The sequence below is a fragment of the Scyliorhinus torazame genome, chromosome 15, assembly GCF_047496885.1.
Source record: "Scyliorhinus torazame isolate Kashiwa2021f chromosome 15, sScyTor2.1, whole genome shotgun sequence".
Taxonomy (NCBI): domain Eukaryota; kingdom Metazoa; phylum Chordata; class Chondrichthyes; order Carcharhiniformes; family Scyliorhinidae; genus Scyliorhinus; species Scyliorhinus torazame.
The window spans coordinates 70,346,001-70,368,507 of NC_092721.1; the positions used below are offsets into that span (position 1 = coordinate 70,346,001).

The 22,507-nt window shown below is 47.8% G+C and overlaps 1 pseudogene; it reads left to right on the forward strand.

The window, feature by feature from the left end:
- The first annotated feature begins 6,184 nt into the window (after positions 1–6,184).
- Positions 6,185–6,847, forward strand: LOC140391403 (dynein light chain Tctex-type 1 pseudogene; annotated as a pseudogene).
- The last annotated feature ends 15,660 nt before the right edge of the window (positions 6,848–22,507 follow it).

The following is a 22,507-nucleotide window of genomic DNA, read 5'->3' on the forward strand; positions in this document are numbered from 1 at the left end:
ATTGTAGCCATAATAGCCATCATCTCACTGGGTGTCCATGGGAAGTAAACGTCTATCGTGGGGTTCGCTCCCGCAGTCACTGCGTCGGGGTTTCGCATCTTCCTAATCGGTAACTGTCTCCGAATGTCACCAGGGGGCACTCTAGCTATTTCCCCTGGTTGTTCCAAGACTTCAACGTCTCTCTCTGTCACTAGGGGGAGTTCTTTCTCTTCAAAAGAAGTTGTTTCAGCTTCCTTTGTTCCCGAATCTTGTGGTTTCTCCTTAGTTTGGAGAGACTTAGGTGATATGCTTAATTGTTTCTGGTGAGGGTCAAGCCCCTCTCTCGCTGTCCGAGATCTTGTCCTAGAGCTAACTGGGCTTGTGGGACAGAGTTCCTTTTGCTCTTCTGGTCGTGAAGTTGGTAAATCAGGACCCACACTATCACCCACACTATCATCCAAAAGGGCTTGAGTTTCTGGCATATTTGGAATCTGGGGAGCAATGACTGGGTATATATTATTGTACTCTGGTGGTTCTGGAATGAGCGCAGACCATGCTATGGGTGCAGACGGAATTTTTACTGACTTTTCCAAATTATTGAATTTTTCTTTTTCTGTCAACTCAAGGCCAGCCATTGAACTACGTAGCTCATCTCTTGTTTCGTGTCTCTACTTGCGCTTTTTTTTTTTAAACTTAAAAATGTTTGAAAATTCAAATTGAATTACTGCAACTTGCAAGCTTAACTCTGATCTCAACTCAGAACCAAATTTACAATTTGGTTAACACAAACTTGTATAACATTTACAACTTAATTATTTCTTTATCTTAACAATTTTTCTTTTAACAAGTTTTTTTTTTTTTTTAACATTCACATAAGTGTTGGCAAAATCAACTATCATCTCCAGATTTACACTTTTTTTTTTAAATGCTGTCCGTAACCTCCTTTAAGTTTCTATTAATCTCCTGATAAAATGAGATAAACATTATTTCAAGTAAGTAAAACTTAAGATTCTGGCAATTTCAATCAATTGCTTTCGAAAATAATAACTTTTATCAAAGAGGTGGAGAAACCCACTGGTTTCCTTTAATTAATTCAAAACGTAACTTTGCTGGTGTTCACTGACTCAAAGGAAAGGTATCCGATTACACTACAGGCTGCTGCTGTTATCTCAAAGCCTGAGTGAGAAGCACTGTCTGTCTTTTGATTTTGCCTGCTGCTGTTAACCCTTTAAGAGACTTCTGCTTCAACCAATATGCAGCATTCCCCACAATCTCAACTAGTCCTCGGAACTGCGTTTTTTGCCAATACAGTCCAAGGAGACAATTTTAGCTTAATCAACTATATATTTAAAACACTCACACAGAGTTGAACCATCTTCAGATTTAAAAATAGTTATACTGGACTGAACCTTCACTACTGAAGTCCCATCAGCCCCTGAACCCATATAATAGACTGAACCTTCACTACTGAAGTCCCATCAGCCTCTGAACCCTTATACTTGGAATTGAATCATCATTTGAGATGTCACATCAACCCAAAACCCTAACCCAAGCCGAATCAACAATATGAAATCCCATCAATTAAATTGCTAATCCCCAGACTGACCTGTGATTTCGTCGAGGCGGTCTTTCTGTGCCAACCGCGAGTGACCAGACTAATCAGACGATAAGAAGAGGGGAACAATCAATGCGCGGTCATTTTCCAGTTCTACATTGAGGGCCCTCGTTCCCCATCCTCCTGTTCATAATCAATCTAATTCTGATTTCGCAGTTGGACCAGGATCGCGCTGAGAAATCCCGGTTTTCGGCACCAAATGTTGAATCCCAAATTTCTTTATCCGTCAGTCTGGCCTCAATAAAAGTCGAGATGGATTTGCAAGTATAACATTAGTTATTTTATTCAGCTTGCAAGCTAAACTTAGTCCACAGTGATACAGATAACATGTTGCTCTCTGCAGCTCCGGGACTCAGTGAATGTCCCAGACAAAGAGATCAGTACTGATACATTCAAATGGCATCAAGTTTCACATACTCGACACCCATAGGTCATCCTATGTCCCTCCTGACCTGTTTGATCTATTCTGATTGGCTCACTTCCAATCCCTTTCTCCGGCCCCTATCAATTCAGCATCACTCTCATAGACACACCTCTTCCTGCTTTTTTCCATGCGGTCTAAAATCCTTTGTCTCTACTTGCCAGAATCAAAGTGGCTTATTTCTACATTACATTAACTAATATCTCTAAAGTAACTATTTTATATCACATTCGTCATGACAAACATGCAACTGATCTGGACGCTCTATCTCCAGCAGACACCGTCAGAATCAGAATATCTGATGGTGGCTGGTCTGCTCCAGCTGTTGTTATTCGACAAGCTTCACCCAGATCCTACGTGATACAAACGGCTGATGGTACCATCGTCCGCAGAAATTGAAGGGCACTTCAGCAAATACGTCCGCCACTGATCGCACCTTCACTGCCATTTGTTGAGGCAATCCCTCAAGACATCCTGGCCGACGTTTCCACTGGTCGTGAGACACACACAATGATCAAGCCACCAACGTCTCTGCCTCCACCTCTCAGGAGGTCATCAAGGACGAGGCGGAAGCCTCAAACACTGAACCTGTGAACATTTTCTCTTCCCTGTTTGCTCTATATTAAAAAAAATTGTACATATCAGGGGCAAAATTCTCCCCCAACGGCGCGATGTCCGCCGACTGGCGCCAAACACGGCGCCAATCAGACGGGCATCGCGCTGGCCCAAAGGTGCAGAATGCTCCGCATCTTTGGCGGCCTAACCCCATCATTGAGGGGCTAGGCCGACGCCGGAGGGATTTCCGCCCCGCCAGCTGGCGGAAATGGCGTTTGTTGCCCCGCCAGCTGGCGCAGAAATGCGGCTCATGCGCGGGAGCGTCAGCGGCCGCTGTCAGTTTCCCGCGCATGTGCAGTGGGGAGGGTCTCTTCCGCCTCCGCCATGGTGGAGGCCGTAGCGGAGGCGGAAGGGAAAGAGTGCCCCCACGGCACAGGCCTGCCCGCGGATCGGTGGGCCCCGATCGCGGGCCAGGCCACCGTGGGGGCACCCCCCATGGCCAGATCACCCCGCACCCCCCCCAGGACCCCGGAGCCCGCCCACGCCGCCTGGTCCCGCCGGTAAATACCAGGTTTGATTTACGCCGGCGGGACAGGCAATTTCTGGGCGGGACTTCGGCCCATCCGGGCCGGAGAATCCAGCGGGGGTCCCGCCAACCGGCGCGGCCCGATTCCCGCCCCTGCCCAATCTCCGGTACCGGAGACTTCGGCGGGGGCGGGGGCGGGATTCACGGCGGCCTACGGCCATTCTCCGACCCGGCGGGGGGTCAGAGAATGACGCCCCAGATCAGTATATCTAGCTTTGTCACACAATTTCCCTAGCACCACACCTGTAATGTAAAAGAAAAAGGGGGAGATGTAATGATATGTAGACTGACATGAAACTAAGGGGTTAATCAAAACACCCGGTTGTGGCACGACCACTAGAGGGCACTACACAACTCATTATAAAACCAGACACACACTAGACGCTCCCTCTCACTCTTGGCAGGGACTGTAGGATGAGCACCAGAATAGTTTAGATCTCAGGCTGGGTCACCACATGTGGTCTAGATCCCAGTTGTACAGTTAGTTATTATCACTGAGTTACTAGAGTTAGATCAGCAGAGTGTCAAACTCATTTATCTAGTTATTACTGAATAAATCCTTTCAACTTACTTCAAATACTGGAGTGTTTTTAAATGTCGTCTATGGTCAGTAACAACTTATGTTAATCAAACAGCATAACATAACACCCAGCACATATTTACATGTGTTCTTAGATCATTAACACTTTGAGTAAGAGTTTGGGGAGTTGGACTGACTCTGGAGGTCTTACAAAATGATGGGCGTTATCAAGCTTCGGAAGTCACACACCTATTTTTTGCAAATCCCATTTTTGCTGGCAGGGGAATTGATGGCATGGATCGTACAGTGGGAAACTGAACTCAGCGGGGCAATTTGGAATTAATGCTGTGTTTAAATAGACCTCGCGCTGGATTCTCCACCTTGTGCCAATGGTATCGGAGTTACCAATGAGGCGGTCAATCCAACATTGGGGAGAAAATTGGATTAGCGCCTGATAACGATCCATTTCTGATGCTACAACCCCCCCCCCTCCAACCCTCCACCTCCCTCCACACCCGCTGGTGTGGGGATTGAGGTTTGCACCTTGTGCCAGCGGGAGAATGCAAGTGGAAAATTAAGACCCATTTGCAGCCACTTACCGGGTCAGGCACCATATTCCCCAGGCCCGCAAAACTTTCTGGTCTTCTGGGTCAGGAATCACGTGGGCTAGAATTACTACTAGTCCTGACAAACGTGGCACTGGTGTGGTAGGCCTTGCAGTGGCCAAGGGAATAATTCCTTAAGGGAGTTGTCCCTCAAGTCCATTGGAGGACCACCCTCCCTCATATAATGTAAGATCTGCCCACCACATCGCACCAGATCCCCCCACTGCACCCCGCCCCCCCACCAGAGGCACTCTAAATAAAGATACCCCCAGATACCTCCTAAATAAAGAGACCCCTCACAGCAAACTCCTAAATAAGGAGACCTCTACAGAGACCCCCTAAATAAGGAGACCCTCCCACAAAGACCCCAGTATATGAAGAGACCCCCACAGAGACCCCCTAGTAGAAAGACCCCTGTCAGGATGCCCCACAGAAGAGAGACCTCTGTCTGGAAGTAGAGAGCAGTCCAGACAGAGACAGTGAAAAAAATAACACTGCTTTAACACTCACCTGGGGAATACACCTACTGACTCAGACACAGGAAGCTCCACCTGTCAATTCCTGGAAAGAGAAACAAAGTAGCTGGGTTTAAACCCCCTCAGATCTTTGATCTGCAGGCTATTCCTTAATTTCTCTTCGATATTAATTTTTCTAGGCTGTGACTGACAGATTCATTGTTCGTTCTTCTCCGTTCACAGTTGAGTAATTATGAAGTGGTCAGCTGAGAAACTAACTACAAAGTTTATAAACATCAAGCCTTGATTGATCGCTCCTTGACCACTGCAAACAAAATTAAGTGCTTTCCAATTATCTCCCTTCACGGTTGAGTGACTTTGAAGTGGCCAATTAGAAACTGACCGCACTTAATTCTGTGGGGGGGGGGATGGGATGGGGGATTTTGCATGGGTAAGGATTGGGAATCACTTAGGAATGCAAATCAGGTGCAATTCAGGTCTGGCAGGAGATTATAGTGCAGGATTCTCCTGCAACTGGCCAGATGGCCCGACGCCGGCGCCAAGAGTGGCGCGAACCACTCTGGCATCGGGCTGCCCGGAAGTTGCGGAATCCTCCGCACTTCCGGGGTCTAGGCCGATGCCAGAGGGGTTGGTGCCACGTCAACCGGCGGCAAAGGGCCGTCTCGAGTTGGCGCACGCGCAGAACCGCCGGCGTCGTTCTGCACATGCGCAGACTGGCCGGCGTGTTCCTGTGCATGCGCAGGTAGGTTCTTCTCCGCGCCGGCCATGGCGGAGCCCTACAGAGGCCGGCGCGGAGGGAAAGAGTGCCCTTCACGGCACAGGCCCGCCCGCAGATCGGTGGGCCCCGATCGCAGCCCAGGCCACAGTGTGGGCCCCCTGGAGCCGGATCCCCCCGCGCCTCCCCGAGTACCCCGCTTGATGGCCGACAAGCCAGGTCCCGCCATGATGGACCATATCCATTTCACACCGGCGGGACTGGCCATCGGTTCCAGAGAATTGCCGGAGGGGGGTCGCTGCCAACGGTCCCCGACCAACCCCGCCCGCAAACCGCCGCCAGAGAATACGGCAGCGGCATCGGAGTGGTGGGGCAGGTTTCACTCCGCCCCCTGGGGATTCTCCGACCCGGCGGATAGTCTCCCAAATGGAGAATCCCGAGACCCGTTTTTGCTGTTCCCAGTGCCTTTACTTGTAATATTGTAGTCACAAATTTATGGAGGAGACATAACATCCTTGAAGAGTGACTAGGGTTTGTTTAATTGTCGTGATCTAAAGTTATTTAGAAACCCATCTCTTTAAACATGAAAAATCAGGCTGCAGTTGTCAGAGTAAAAAAGAACAAATACCTGCGGCTGGAGTGCATTGATTGACCATCAGGTGTAGCTTAGAAATACAGCCCTGAACCCGGGATTGCGCCGGCGCGCTGCCGCCAGGAGGCGCGAGCCCGGTGGCAACCATTAGCAAAATGGAGGAATATCAGAGCGGAGAGGAGACTGCTTTTATTGTTGATGAAATTAGTGGCATTATTAAAGAGTCAATTGAGGCTGCAATTGGTGGAAATGCATATCAGCCTAGCAGAGTTAATCAGTGGACGACAAGTGTGGTGGAACTGTGCCTGAGTCAGCTCACTAAGCTGGGAAAACCTTTCAAGTATATTGTAACCTCTGTGTTAATGCATACGAATGGAGCTGGACTGCACACAGCTAGTTCCTGTTACTGGGATAATCTTGGTGATGGAAGCTGCACTGTGAGATGGGAGAATAAGACCATGTTTTGTATAGTCAGTGTCTTTGGGTTGGGCATCTAAAGCTTAGACTGCTGCCAGACTTCATCCTCAACTTACCTGGTCTTCAGATGGAAGATATACTTGTGAACACTTGATTGCTGCCTTTATAATTACATAATACCCTTAGTAAACTTAAGCTACAGTCAGCATATGTTTCTTTACTATCTCAGCTTCAGTATTGTGTTTTAGTGTGAAGTTTTAGCGTTTTAACGTGGCATTGGTTCAATCTATGCTGCTAAGAAAAGTAAACAAATACAACTTAAACTAATGCTTTCATAAAAAGTTATTCTGATTTGGAGGTTTTGAAATAAATGTGAAATGTTTTTAAAAAAAGAAATAAAAAAAAGAAATAGAGCCCTGATATTTTGTTCTCTGGATGTTTGTATCCCAGAGGTGCCCCAGAAGATGCACTGGGGTACACTTGGAAGTCCCCATGCACCGACTTACATGGGAATTGCCTGGGATGTTTCAACTTTCCACTTCCTTTGGGCAATTCTGCTGTGGCTGAAACTCTCCAAAGCTTTGAGCTAGATTTGGAGATTCTATATGATTTTAAATCATTTAGCAGAATAGTTACCCAGGAAATGTTAGAAGTATGAAAACCAGTTCTAACTCCTGGTAATTGTGCTACTGACGCACGCCCCCCCCCCCCCCCCCCCCCCCCCCCACACACACACATGCACACCCTCCCCCACTGAGGTTGTGCATTAGGGTGAAGTTGTTTCTGGAGGATCACTCCAGGAGATATTCACCATCGCTGTCTGGTGCTGAGTAACGCCAGGCAGTGTGAAGTACCCATGTGGGTGGCAGTATTGGCAGGACTTGCTGTTCCCAGCTGGCACATGAAGACTTGTACACATTAGCAACATGGAAACCAATGATCTGAATAGTGCCAAAGGAAATGGTTGAACATAAAATTGCTGCGATAGCAATGTCAGATTGGACATAGGTGGCATGGACATGTTTAGCTTGAGGAGAGCAGCATAGTAGGTCAAAGCTTTTGATGTGATAGCAACGTTCTTATTCAGTTCCAATATGTTTGTCTTTCAGGCAAATGACTTTAATGAAGTGCTGAGTGACAAGTGTAGTCACCTAAATTGGCCAGCTCCCGATTTAAAAGGGCGAACGGCAAAGGCTGATGGGAAAGTCAGCGAACATAGACAGAAACCAGCAGCTGCAGGTTTGCTGTGTATTTACCTCTGCAAAGGCCAGACAACATCGATACCAGCGGCCATCAGCATAACAATGTAGCAGCCATCTGCATACTGATGAGCAATCCCCAGGAACAATAAGTAACATTTTGGACACACGAAGCAAAGCCAGACTCCTCAGCGCCAGCAGGAGCTAACACAAAGGAGGTGAATGAGAACCTCAAGACCGCCCATCGATCAGGGAACCGCTCCAGTATTGGAGAAATCGAACCAAGCGATTGAGACAAAGTCCAATCACTTGGGACCAGGTACAGGGTCCGCCCCGAAAGGCGGGAAGCCCCTGGGGACTATAAGAGTTAAGCCCCAAGTTCAAATCGCTCTCTTCACCTCTGTGTCCTGCCCGGGTCACCCAGCAACACGAACCAACATTGACCGTGACCGGTGCAGTGACCCCCGAACAAAGTAAGTCTTAATTCAACGCTCGCTAGGAGATAGGTGCTCCTAGCTACCAATCCGTACCAACTTCGAATCCCGCAGACTCAGAACCCGAACGAAAGGCCATTTGTTCCTCTGACCTGGTGGGCCAGTCCGAAGTTAAGTATAGGCCTGTTAGTTGTAGAAGTAGCTTAGACATAGAATTTGTGCATGAGTAGCGATTACTGTGTATAATAAATGTGCTTTGATTTGAATCTTACTAATCGGTGTATGGGTTATTGATCATTACTCGGACTTGAACCTCGTGGCGGTATTATAAAGATACCTGGCGACTCGAGAGCAAAGGTAATAAAACAGAGCAATTGAACCAAGGAGAAAGTTAGCAACACAAGATATCCACTGAGGTTCTGCTTGGCAGTGAACAGGCCCTTAACGTTAAGCTGTAAGATTTGGAGAGCATGCTCTATTGCCATAAAGCCAGATGACTGATCAAAGATGAGACTGCCTTTTGTGGAGGGAATCCAATTCTGTAAGGGATTACTTATGGAGTTCTGTAAGTTACTCTTGGAATTCAGTCAGCAGGTCAGATCATTTGCTTCCCATGGAACATATACACTTATAACTCAGCATTTGCCATGTCATTCTACACAGCAGAATAATGTGCAACTGTCTGGCAATGGTCATCGCACACATACATCTTGTGGTCACTCTAAAATGCACATCATACCTGGGAACCTTCACTTACCACCCTCCACTGGCTTCTTGTCCATCCAAACATCGTTCCCCCACAAATTTGCCAATTGACGAAACCCCACAAACTGATCGAAACCCACCATGCTGCATCTCACCTATCATTCCATAATGACCTGTTTAACCCACCTACTGCCCATCTTCCGTCCTGATGTCCCATATGGAGCAATCTTTCTAAGGAAGATCTATCAGAAAAACATCCTTTGTATCATGAAAGAGGGAAACATAGGAAGTCACTATCAGGTTTCTTGTGACAAAACCCATCTGTCCAATGGCAGGATTTTAATGGCAGTGGCAAGAGGGTCCTAGCTAAACAGGTTCAGGACAGACCAAAGCCCCTGAGCAATGAACTTCCACTTTTAAGGCCTTGGTACAAATCTCTTCCAGCACTTGCGGAGAGACACAAAAAATGCCCACATAACTGAGGAGTGTCCTCTCTACACATTAAGATGTGGACTAATCACTCTACATTCAATGAGTGAGGACCAGATCACTTGGCTTTGGGGATTTACATTGGTAAATCAAATTTTTTAAAATATTGATATTTCAGAAAGCTATTATTACAGCTGAGTCTAATATGAATGCTTGCCTGGGTTTCAAAAGCCCAAACAAACACTTATCTCAGCAGCATGCGGAGTTCAAATTTTGATTTTGTCATGTGACAGTGCATGGTTAATTTCAGTCCCACTTGACCTGGAGTTACAACACAAGTGAAATTAGGTGTTATTTTAAAATACCTGATGTCCTTGGCTGTGTCCAATAAAGTGCAGTCATCAGATTTGTAACTTTAACATAAGTAACCTTTTCTGTACAGTTTTATAATTAAGCTGGCAGAAAAATGTAACTGACTATCTAATACAACTTTTCTAATCCCCTTCCTCTTTCTAACTATCCCCACTCTCTACATACACACATAGACAAACAGCAGTGATGGGAAAGAATGATTGAGAGATCTTTGATTCACTGGTCTTTATGGAGTTCAACTTTTCATTTTGGTAATTCTTCCTTCGAGGCTTGAGATGGGTTTCTCTGGAAAGATTGTTTACTTTATCTGTAGATTCAGGAATAGTTTAGGTTTACAGCAAAGATGTGCTAGTCATTCACTTACTTTAGAACAATAAAGCAGTTCTTTTCTTCAGCAGCTAGAGGGAGAAAGAGATTGTCCCTTTCACTTCCAAGGTCTAAACATTTCCTCTCAGTTCTCTCAAAAGGCATCATGCAGGAACGAATTTCAGGCAGAACACTATTCCTGGCCAATCCACCGGTTGCCAGTCAATCAATCGACCTGACTTCCTTCAAAGCTGGTTCTGAAGATTCACGAGACGCCAATGAATCTGTTTCTCTTCTCCGAAATACAAAACCTTGGAACACAATGTCCTGGCAAGCATGCTGCTTCAGCTTAAGTCCTCTGCTTAAAGGCACATTTCAAATATGGGTCCACAGACCAAAAATAATGTTTAAAAAATGAAAATGTGAACAAATTAAATGAACAGGAAAGACTCTTAAAATTCAAAGTTTTAAGAGGCTGTGAAAGAATAAATGTCTTAATGTAGCTACTGAATAGAAGTGTGTTTGCTATGATAAGAGGTTGACCATTTTAGAGGATTTAAAATCTTTGAATGGAAGTCTTTTTTTTGCATCAGATTTGTAAGAATGATCTTAAATGATTCAAAGTTTAGTTTTTCATTTGCACATGGCTCCTGTGATTTGCCCCTAATGGATACTGAGTGGTTATGAAAGTGGCACGGCGAGATTTAAAATGGCATCGAGGTGACACGGGCAGGCATGATGTGGCATAGAGATGGCATGGGGAGGTATGAGTTGGCATTGAGATAGCATGAGGAGGTATGAGGTGGCATGGGGATAAGAGTTTACATGTGGGAATGAAATGACATAAAAGTGGCATGGAGGCTATGTGGGGGCATGTAGATTTTTGTTAGGTGTGTGAGAACTAGGGGGTCTAACAGCTTTTTATAAAATTAGGCCATAAAATCAGAGACCCACGGAATGCCTTCTAGCCAGCCTGTCTCAACACTCATCCACCTCCATGACCCTCTGAAATCCGCCATCTCTGGTGACAGACTTGAGTCAATCACACCCCTGCCCAATCCAGAACAAAAATCATGCATACGTTTCCACAGAGGCAAGTTGGCTGAGTCTAGAGATTTGCCCACTCAATCTTCCCGCTTCCATTTCAAAAGACATCACTTCTCCCATTTAAGACTGAGATGGGGAAAAAAGATTCTCTGAGGGTCACTTGCCTGTGAATTGTCTTCCTTGTACAGCAGTAGAGGCTGGGTCATTGAGTTTCTTCAAGCCTGAGCTAGATTTTTTTCTACGAGGTTGTCAAGGATTCCTTTAGGGGGGTGGGGGTGCGGTGGGGGTGGGGGGGGGGGGGGGTGCGGAAATAAGCAGGTAAATGAATTTGAGGCCATGTCAGATCAGCCATGATCTTACTGAATGGCGGAGCAGGTTAGAGAGGCTGAATGGCCTACTCCCATTCAGAATTCTAATGTTCTGGCAATGCAGCACTGAATTGCTGATTGGGATTATATGCTAGTCTCTTGTGTGAGACTGCAATGCAAAACCTGAATCAAAGGTGAGGATGCCACCACTGAAGCATACTTTTCTTTTTTTACTCCTGCTGCGAATGTTTCTCATTTGTCCTCCAGAAGCAACAGTTTCTCATTGAAAGTAATTGTTTATTTGTTGTGAAGCATGAGGAAAACCAATAAGATAATTCATACAATACAATGACAAGCAGAAATCAAAATTGTTATTGCATTGTACGTGTGTCCACATGACACTTCTTTGCCTGCTCTAAAATTGCCAAGTTATCACTCTCGTTAAAATTGGTATGACACCCTGGGCTAGTTTGCAACGCCACTCATCACGGAGTCACAACACAATGAATTAACCAGTAAGTCTTATAAAAATACCCAAAGTCTTTGGCCCTTGGCTGCCCAATAATTAGTCAGTTGAAACATAATCCAATGAGAGAATTGGCAACAGCTTTCTGGAGAGAGTTAGCTGATTCTGGACTTTGTCTGCACAGCCTGTAATGGTTCTCCTATAAATCGATTCATCCAGGCCAGTTCAGAAACACAGCCTTTCTGGAGAAAAATGGAGGGAAGAGAGAGTGGGTTTCTCTCTTAAGTTGCCAGCAGTCAAACTGAAACCAAACTGAAAACCTCGTGACTCTGAAAATAATCCAGTGGGATCAGATCCAATCACCACCTATTACCGGGCAGAGTACAGTCTTTGACCATCAGGCAAATCAACTAAACTGAAATCCAGCCAATCTCTGTCATTGGTGCCAGGCAGTCTACAACTCCAGTCCAAACCAGCACAGACTTCTGCTTGAACTAAAGTCACAGGCCACTGCTTCCTTCTGCTTGAATTAAAGAAACAGGCTGTCTTTAAGGCACGTGTGCATAAATCATCCATGGATCAAAAATGTATGGGCAAAAATAAAAGAAAGAGGAAATAAAGGAATAAACAGGGAATAAACAGGAAGGGCCCTTAACAATTAGTGGGCAGGTATGCCCTACAAATACAGGAAGCTGCTGGCAATTAATATCACCTTATATTAATTACTAATGTTTTAGTTTCATAATGTGTTTTGAAAGTAATACACATTAAAGGTGTGGAATCTATCCTTCACCCCTTGTATTTCTCATTGACATGATGCCTCTTGTCAATAGCATCTCAAGGCACACCCTAGATTGCACATGTTATCTGATGACACCCAGCTCAACCTCACCATCACCTCTTTCAACCCTTTCACTGTCACTAAATTGTCATACTGCTTGTTTATTATTCAATATTGATGAGCAGAAATATCCTCCAATAAATGACTGAAGTTGTCTTCGGTCCCCATTACAAATGTTATTGCCAAACCATTAACTCCATCCCATTCCTTGAAATCTGCTTGAAGCTGAATTAGAACATTTGAAACCTTGTCATATTTTACCTGGAGCTGAGCTACGGACCCTGGGCAGGATTCTCCGTCGGCCGACGGCAAAATCAAGATACACGATTGGTGGAGAATAGGTTCCGATGCCGAAATTGCGGTGGGCACCGATTTCACACCAAACCGCCTCGACAATGGCGTCAATGCATTCTGGAACGCCCGAACAGTAAATGCCATTGGCATATCATTAGCGGGCTTGACCCAGTATTCTCCGGGGCTTCCGCGATTCTCCGCCTCCGCAGGGATGACTGCTTGTAATGTGTATACGCAACTTGTCAGCCTCCCAAGTGTCAATCAGGGACCTGGCGAATCCCGCATCATTTTTCATTGGAATCAATTGTGTTCCACTCGGCTCCGGTGCTAGCCCCTCCACAGTCGTTGAATCGATCAAGATTCGGCACAAGTTTTGCTGTCGTGAAAGTCCACGAATCCTGCATAGTCTCAGGAGCAGAGAATCCAGCCGCACGAACCCATGCCATCGCTAAACCCTCCTGTTTCCACTTTTATGATGTTGCTTGATTCCACCCCCATCTTAACCTATCTGTTGCAGAAACCCTCAATCTTGTCTTTGTCAACTCTAGACTTGACTATTCCAATGCATTCCTGGCAGCCTCTCATCTCCCACACTCCATTAGCTAAAGTTCTGCAAAACTCTGCTCGTCCTATTCTAACTCACACCAAGTCTCTTTCACCCATCACCACTGACCTACACTGATTACCAGTTAAGCAGACTCTCACTTTCAAAATTCTCATCCTTGTTTTTAAATGCGACCATAGCCTTGCCTTTCCTGATCAAGGAGCCTCCTACAACCCTATAACCCTCCTTCAATCTGGCCTCTAGATCGTCCCTGATTTTAGTCACTCCATCATTGGCAGGCACGCCTTCAAGATGCAGAGGTCCTAAACTCTGGAATTCCCTCCTTAAACTCCTTCACCTCTCAAAATTTCCTTCTTCCTTTAAGTGGCTTTTTAAAATCTACCTCATTGACTAAGCAGCCATTCAGTAACTCAGTATCAAATTTAGTTAGTACTCATGTGAAGTACCTTGAGATACATTACTATATTAAAGCTGTTATGTAAAATTGTTCATGCTATTTCAGAACAGAGTATGTTTAATAAAAATGATTTATCCACACTTTTTAAAAACATATCGGCTGGGATTCTCTGGGGTTGCCAGCCAGCGGCGGGAATCCTGGTGGCCCAGTCAATCGGGCCCGGGCACAAAACAGGTTTCACGCCAGTCGTGAAACCCACTGCGTATATCCTGGCCGCTCCAACAATGTTTCTGACGGACCCAACGAGATTCCTGCCCAGACCCGGTGGGAATATTCAAATAGGTCATTATCCCTCATTTGAATCTCATTTATGGCAAGACGCCTGATTCACCTGCCTCCTGGGATACTCCTGCACTACTCAGCAAGGAGCCCCTCTGGCATGAATTGGTGCAAATGGGGATTGGTGGCATGCACTCCGAGGGGTGGCAAAGGGGTGAGTATCCTCCATACAATTGCCTCCAGGATGCTGAGGAGGGTCTTTCATGGGAGGTGGGGGTCGGGGAACTTGAGCTGGGCTGAAAGAGCTTAGGTTGGGAGTCATTCCTGGGATGGGGGTCGTTTGGCTGCAGCCTTTAAACCCTTAAGCAACCTGTCAGCCTGTCAATATTAATGTTATCTGAGAATAAAGTGAAAGTCTTCCCATCTGTACCCTTAAACCCTTTAAACTGTCAGCATGCCAAGTTCAAAGATATGTGAGATGAAGATAAAGTATTAATGTAGTGGAAACCTTGGATGTGTTCTTTTCACTGTCAATTTCATTGCTCTTTATATTTTTCAAGCCCGTGTGAATGCCTAGAAGCCTAAAATCTTTGAACTACATTATTTACATTCAATTTCATGGGCAATTGCCTTTTAAAAGCCTTTTGATTGACAGGTCGAGGCACTATCAAAGGAAGGATTACCATTTTTATTCAGATAGCTCTACAGGACTCCATTAACTCTGAGGAGCAGCTGATTTTCTAACCACAGGTTTTTTTTTAAAGAGCATGTGTCTCTTTGTTCTGAAGAGGTTACCAGAAAGTGCAGGTGACCATATGTATTAAAGGGAGCCCCAATCTCTGAGGGACAGGATCGCAGGTCCAGCGAAAACCCCAATCCTCTTTTTAAATTTCCTATGTCATGGAATGGCATGCAAAGCCCGATCTTGGTTAAAAAAAAATTCTAAGTGCCATTGCATGGCACATCAGGTTTGCTCTATTAGCGTCAATGGGAATCACTGCGGTTTTTCCACTGGTGGGAGTATTTAGTCTTCATTCGGGAGAATTGCACCCATGATTGCAAAGGCATAACTTATTTGTTGTACTTCTATAAGACTAGGTATATTCCAACCATCACCAAGTAGAACAACAAGAACAACATTTGCAATATTGGCCCAGGTCTTCCAGTCTCCAAATTATCAGAGACTGGACGTACAGCCTAAGATGCATATTGGAGACCCTTAGAAATACCAACACGTTGACTCTGTGGGAATTGCCCAGGAAGTTTGAATTTACATTGGGCAACTTCACTGCTCCCCAAGACCCTCTGAAAAAGTTTGGATAGTTACCGAGGAAATGTTAGCCAGAGGAATCCTAGTCTAACTCATGGTTAACTATAGAATTGACCCTCCAATCACTCATGCTGACCCCTTCCCAACTCCCTCCTTGACCCACCAAATTACCCTCTGACCCCCTCGATTACCCCCTTGGCCCCCCCCAACTTCACTCTCTGAACCCATACTCCCCCTAACCTGGTTCGGCCCGATCACCCAACTACTGCCCCTGGACAGTTTCTGAACAGATAACCCTTTCTTACCTGACCCGACTACCCCCAGTCTCATCTGCCTACTCACTCACCTGCCTACCTCACCCATCTGGCACACTACTACCATCTATTTGCCACTCTATCCACCTGCCAACCCACCATCTCACCCACCAACACCTGCCCACCTGCCACCCTGACAAATCACCTATCTGCCACTCTGCCCACCTGATACCCTTCCACGCTACCACCTCACCCATCTGCCACCCTACAATCTCACCTACCTGCATCCCTACCCATTTGCCTCACCTATCCCACCCACTTACTTCATCCACATCATCCCGTATAGCCCTACTCACTGACCCAGCCAATGCCCAACCCATTCACTCATTCATCCATTCACTAATGTTCACTCATTCACCCAGTCATGTCCATAGTGGACATTTAGAAGCATAAAAAACAGATTTTACATACTCCATTTCATTAATCTGCACAGTCAACGTCTGAATAAGTCATTTGGTAGTAATGGCCCAAATCCCCTGATCGGGTCAGCAGAGAATTGTGAGATTTGAATTGTTATTGTATTGCATTGTAAGTAATTAAAACATACAAAGAAATCACATTTCCTGTTATCTGCAAAATTTTAAAATCTGTTTATTTTATTGTGGGTGGGATTCTCCAGTCGCCGACGCCGAAATCGCGTTCGGCTGGAGAATCCGTTTGCGTCGAAATCGGGGGCGGCGTCACTTTTGCGATGCTCCGGCCTCTCAGTAATGGCGTACTCAGGGAGTACGGCGCTGGCCGTATGGACATCCTCAGGACGTCACCGAAGGCCCTCCCGAGATGCTCCGCCCCCAATGGGCCGAGTTCCCGACTTATTATTTTTTTCCATGGACCCCGCTGCGGACTGAGTCCAGTGCCACCACAGTCGGGGGGGGAGGGGAGCCGTTCTGCTTGCAGGGGGGGCTTCGGCAGGGTCTGGGGGTACTGGTGGGGGTGGTCCGGAGGTGGCTAGGGGGATTACTGGGGGACATTATTTGGCAGGCCGGGTCCGCATGCGGCCGGCGCCATGTTGCACGGCTCAGCCTCCACAGGCCACCGCCATGCGCATGCAATTCACCGGTCATATCTGCAGGTAAAGCTGGGGGCTTTATCTGTGTGGCTGCTAGTCCCCCACCGCACGGAGGATCGGTGAAGCTGTTGCGCCATTTTTTCTGGTATAAAATGCTGCTGTTCCAACGCCGGCATCAGCACTTAGTCTGCAAATCGGAGAATTCAGCCTTATGTCTTTCATTCTAACTCATGAAGAGAAACAAATATGCTGAATTGTATTGTTTTCATTATTGATTACGGCCCTAACCTCAGAAAGATTTGTTCCAGGAACAAACAGGTCCCTTTGTTTTTTCTTTTGTTTTGCTCTGTTCTCCTTGACCTATAAATGACCTTTTCTACATGTTACCTCCATTGTACTGTCCCTTTGTGAAATGACTACTAACAATGTTAGCACTACTAACAATGTTAGCAGAGCTAACATCTCCTCCCAATGGTTTCTCTCTCTATATGTCACAATCCCTGTGGAGACTGTTAATGTTTAAAAACAAAAATGAATTTCTTAGCGACTGACAAAAAGAAGCACATGACAGTATTTCACTTTTTAAGACTTTTACTGTAACAAATAAACAAAAATCAACATTGACGAGACATGACTTAGTAGATAACTAATGCATTAAACTACAGAAAATGTATTTTCCTGTTAACAAATTAGCACAACTGAAAACTCATGCCACACTTACAAGGCGGGATTCTCCGGTCTGCCAGCCGCGTTTTTTGGTGCAGTGTGCCTCTGTCGGCAACGGGATTCTCCATTCTCGCAGTCGGCCAATGAGGTTTCCCATTTTGACCATGCTGTCAGGAAACCAGAGGACGGGCAGCACGGTGGCGCAATGGGTTAGCCCTGCTGCCTCATGGCGCTGAGGTCCCAGGTTCGATCCCGCTCTGGGTCACTGTCCGTGTGGAGTTTGCACATTCTCCCCGTGTTTGCGTGGGTTTCACCCCCACAACCCAAAGATGTGCAATGTAGGTGAATTGGCCACGCTAAATTGCCCCGTAATTGGAGAAAATGAATTGGGTACACTAAATTTTTTTTTTAGAAAACAAAAGGAAAAGGAAACCGGAGGACCCCACCGGAGGATCCCACTAATGGAGAATTCCGCTGATAGTGTGTGTTACAGCCTCAGCAGATCTGTTACCTTCTTATAAAGTCCAAATTCCTTCTGACAATTTACAAGACTTTCTTCTTCCTGCTCCACCAGGAATAGTCTTCTAGTGCCCTTTCAAAAGTCCCTTCACTCAATCTCCTGAGTATAATCAACTTGACTGCCAGCAGCAAGTTGTATCTTTTAGCTGAATGGTAGTGTACTAAAACCAGTGAACACATCACTGAATTTGCTGATAATGCAAGTGGACCTCTTCCAGTCGTATTTAAACCTCCACAGGTACCATATTTTCAAGCTGGGGATCCATTGTCACCAGGATTCTACTTAGTGGTTAACACATAAAACAGTCTGTCCCTCTGCTTGACACAATGGCCGCTGTTTGCAGTTTTCCCCTGAAGGTCTCACTGACTGCCAAGTCTGTGTCCAATATAACCACTTACCCTTCTGGTGTGTAAAACTGAAAACTGGCACTTGAAAGTTTCTATGAGTTTCAACCTGGACCTCTTGTCCCCATGGCAACAAAATCACATGGACCTTTTTGTCAGACAGATTTCAGTACAGTTTCAGCATCCCCCATTTAGGCCATTCTGTTTTATCTTAAATGAAAAGAGACAGTTTAAAACATTACTGTCTTAGAAAATCTCACATTCGTAACAAAGGTCCAAGTCAGTTATTGGTGTGCTCTTAGATATGTAAAGATAAAAATAGATATGTTTACTTAATGCCAGAAACCTTGGGCGAAATTCTCCCCCAACGGCGCGATGTCCACCGACTGGCGCCAAAAACGGCGCCAATCAGACGGGCATCGCGCCGGCCCAAAGGTGCGGAATACTCCGTATCTTTGGGGGCCGAGCCCCAACATTGAGGGGCTAGGCCGACGCCAGAGGGATTTCCGCCCCGCCAGCTGGCGGAAATGGCGTTTGTTGCCCCGCCAGCTGGCGGAAATGGCGTTTGTTGCCCCGCCAGCTGGCACGGAAATGCGGCGCATGCGCGGGAGTGTCAGCGGCCGCCGACAGTTTCCCGCGCATGCGCAGTGGGGAGAGTCTCTTCCGCCTCCGCCATGATGGAGGCTGTGGCGGAGGCGGAAGGGAAAGAGTGCCCCCACGGCACAGGCCCGCCCGCGGATCGGTGGGCCCCGATCGCGAGCCAGACCACTGTGGGGGCACCCCCCGGGGTCAGATCGCCCCGCGCCCCCCGGAGCCCGCCCACGCCGCCTGGTCCCGCCGGTAAATACCAGCTTTGATTTACGCCTGCGGGACAGGCAATTTCTGGGCGGGACTTCGGCCCATACGGGCCGGAGAATTGAGCGGGGGGTCCCGTGAACCGGCGCGGCCTGATTCCCGCCCCCGCCCAATCTCCGGTACCGGAGACTTCGGCGGGGGCGGGGTCGGGATTCACGGCGGCCAACGGCCATTCTCCGACCCGGCGGGGGGTCGGAGATTGACGCCCATGACATCTTCCAATCCCATCCCCTTGGTTTCTCGCTCAAGATTAATCCACGATTGTAAACGTTTGGTGTCCCTGATAATCCATAGCTGAGCTTTAAACCTTATATTTGATTGATTACATGTTCCATCTATTTGCACCTCTGTAATATCATCCACCTTAGTCCTGCTCTTGAAACCTAGGCTGTAAATTCTCAATTATGCCATCACCTCTTTCAGGATTTACCTCCAATGTTCTCTTTACTAGTTAATTCTCAAATTCCAAATCATGGTAAACTCTGGCAGCCATGTCCTGCACTGTACAAACCCCAGATTGCTTACATCCTACATCCCCATGTCCACTTGCTGAACATTTGCCATTGCAGTGAGTGATTTGAAAATTGTATTCTTAGATACACCCCACAGCCAAGTGTCTGCTCTGTGCTCTTTTAAATTTGATCAGTTGTACAATCCTCCTTCCATTGTCTCCACAATCGTGGCATCACCATTATCGATGGCAGAACTGAAACTCTCTTCCCAAATTTCACTACTTTACTTCATCTTTCCCAATTTGAAAAAAAACCAAGTTTTTTGGTTGCACTTTTAGGCAACCTCCCACTTCAACTTCCAAGTACCTAATCCCACTCCACGGGGCGACATTCTCCGACCACCCGCCGGGTCGGGGAATCGCCGGGGGCTGGCGTGAATCCCGCCCCCGCCGGTTGCCGAAGTCTCCGGCACCGGATATTCGGCGGGGGCGGGAATCGCGCCGCGCCGGTTGGCGGCCCCCCCCGCTCGATTTTCCGGCCCGCATGGGCCGAAGTCCCGCCGATAAATTGCCTGTCCTGCCGGCGTAAATTAAATCACCTACCTTACCGGCGGGACAAGGCGGCGTGGGCGGGCTCCGGGGTCCTGGGGGGCACGGGACGATCTGACCCTGGGGGGGTGCCCCCACGGTGGCCTGGCCCGCGATCGGGGCCCACCGATCCGCGGGTGGGCCTGTGCCGTAGGGGCACTCTTTCCCTTCCGCCTCTGCCACGGTCTCCGCCATGGCGGAGGTGGAAGAGACTCCCTCCACTGCGCAAGCGTGGGAAACTGTCAGCGGCCGCTGACGCTCCCGCGCATGCGCCGCCCAGAGATGTAATTTCCGCGCCAGCTGGCGGGGCAACAAAGGCCGTTTCCGCCAGCTGGCGGGGCGGAAATTCCTCCGGCGTCGGCCTAGCCCTCAATGTTGGGGCTCGGCCCCCAAAGATGCGGAGCATTCCGCACCTTTGGGGCGGCGCGATGCCTGTCTGATTGGCGCCGTTTTGGGCGCCAGTCGGCGGACATTGCGCCGTTTCCGGAGAATTTTGCCCCACATCTCCCTTCTGAAGCATTAGAGGAGATTTTATTGCACTAAAAGGCACCCAGGAAAGGAATGTAATTAAGAAGTCTGGAGTAATGGTACAATCGTAAAAAATCAAATCCCACTGGAGAAGCTGGGAGTTTTAATTTCAGTTATTTGAGTCAATCTGGAATATAAATCTGGCAGCAGTGACAGTAATGCTGAGTGTGGTATTGTCAGATTGCCTTAACAAAAAAACTCCTTCAGTTATGTTCTTTAGTGAAGGAAATCTACTGTCCTTATCCGGTCTGAGCCACTGCAATGTGTTTCACTCGAAAGTGCCCTCTGAAATGGCTTTGTAAGCCATCCAGTTGTGTCAAATCACTGCGTAAATCTCCAAACAGAGTAAGATCGGATTGACCTATTCATCGGATTTAAATGCAATAAACCTCAACAGTCAACCTTGCAAAATCCTCCTCACTAATATTTGGAGAGTTGACCCACTGACACAGTCATACTCAGAGAATCAGACAAAAATACCTTTCAAATTTAATATTACTTGAAAGAAGCACTAAGGGGGCTTCATGTGGGGAACTTCAATGTCTGTCACCGAGATACGCTTGATAATAACACAATTATCTAAACCCTGAAGAACTTACTTGCCAAACTGAGTCTGCAGCAGAAGGTGAGAGAACCAATAAGGGGGAACAACCAACTTGATCTCACCTTCACCAATTTATCAGCCACGTTTCCTGGGGCGGCCCGGCCTGGATGGGCCAGGCTGCTCGGTGGGTGTGCTGGATGGCGTGTTGCCACCCTCCTTTGCCCGCTGCCCACCAGATGCACCAGGGACAGAACGGGGAGTCTGAGTGTTCTGGTCCCTCCCTTGCTGGTGTAACCGGGACAGGCACTGGAACCTCCTCCTCCCTTGGGGAGCCCAGTGGCTCCCGGGCCTCTCTATGGGACGGTGGTGCACGCAGAGGCAACCCCGTTGCACCACCGACACCTGACGGTGCCAGTCCTGGAGGCCCGCTGTGGAATCGACCAGGGTCTGAATGTTCCCGGCGATGGAGCTGAGGGAGTGCCACATCCCTGTCAGGGACTGTGCTACCTCCCGCTGGGATTGTGCGACGCCATCCATCACATGGACAAGGCCGCCGATGTTCTCAGCGATGGCCTGCTGAGACTGGGCCAGACTCCGGAGCGTGGCGGCAATGTCCAGCTGGCTCTGGGGCATGGTTGCCTGTGAGACGGCAGCCCTGTCGTGGGCCACGGATGACATATGCACACTGAGCCCCACGCCTTGAAGAACCTGACCCATGGCCAAAACCGTTGCCCCCATTGCCTCCATCGCCGACGCCACTGTGCAGTGTCGGCCTGGGTGGCAGCCATGACCGGCACCACTCCCTGCTCATGGACGCGGAGGGACTCCTCCAGCTGCGTCTGCAGTTGCCGGAAGACAGCTGTCATCCCGTTGTCTGGTCCCTGGGGTTGCAAATGCATTGGGTCTGTGGGTTGGTCTGGAAGGCCCAGGAACCCGGGAACCATCTGGGCGGCAGCTGGGTGATGGGCCTGGGCTGCCCTCCGACCGTCCAGCCCCTCGGCTGCTCCTACATCCACCTGCTGTACCGGTTCGGCTGTGTGGTGCTCAGCAGTCAGTGAATCAGAGGCCTCATCACTTATTTGCCCAACCGAGGTGGGTGTATCTGCAATGGTTGAAGTGCTTGCTGACAGCCGTGCCGCGGCCGCTAGGTCATCGTCTGTTCCCAGGTCTGGGGTTTCCTAGGTCGAACCTTGGCCCGGTGCATTCAGTCCATGGCCCATGCCAGGTGCCATGCCCCAGTGCCTCGAATGTCGCAACATCCTCTGTGCGTCACTGTCCTGAGGGGCTGTCCTGTC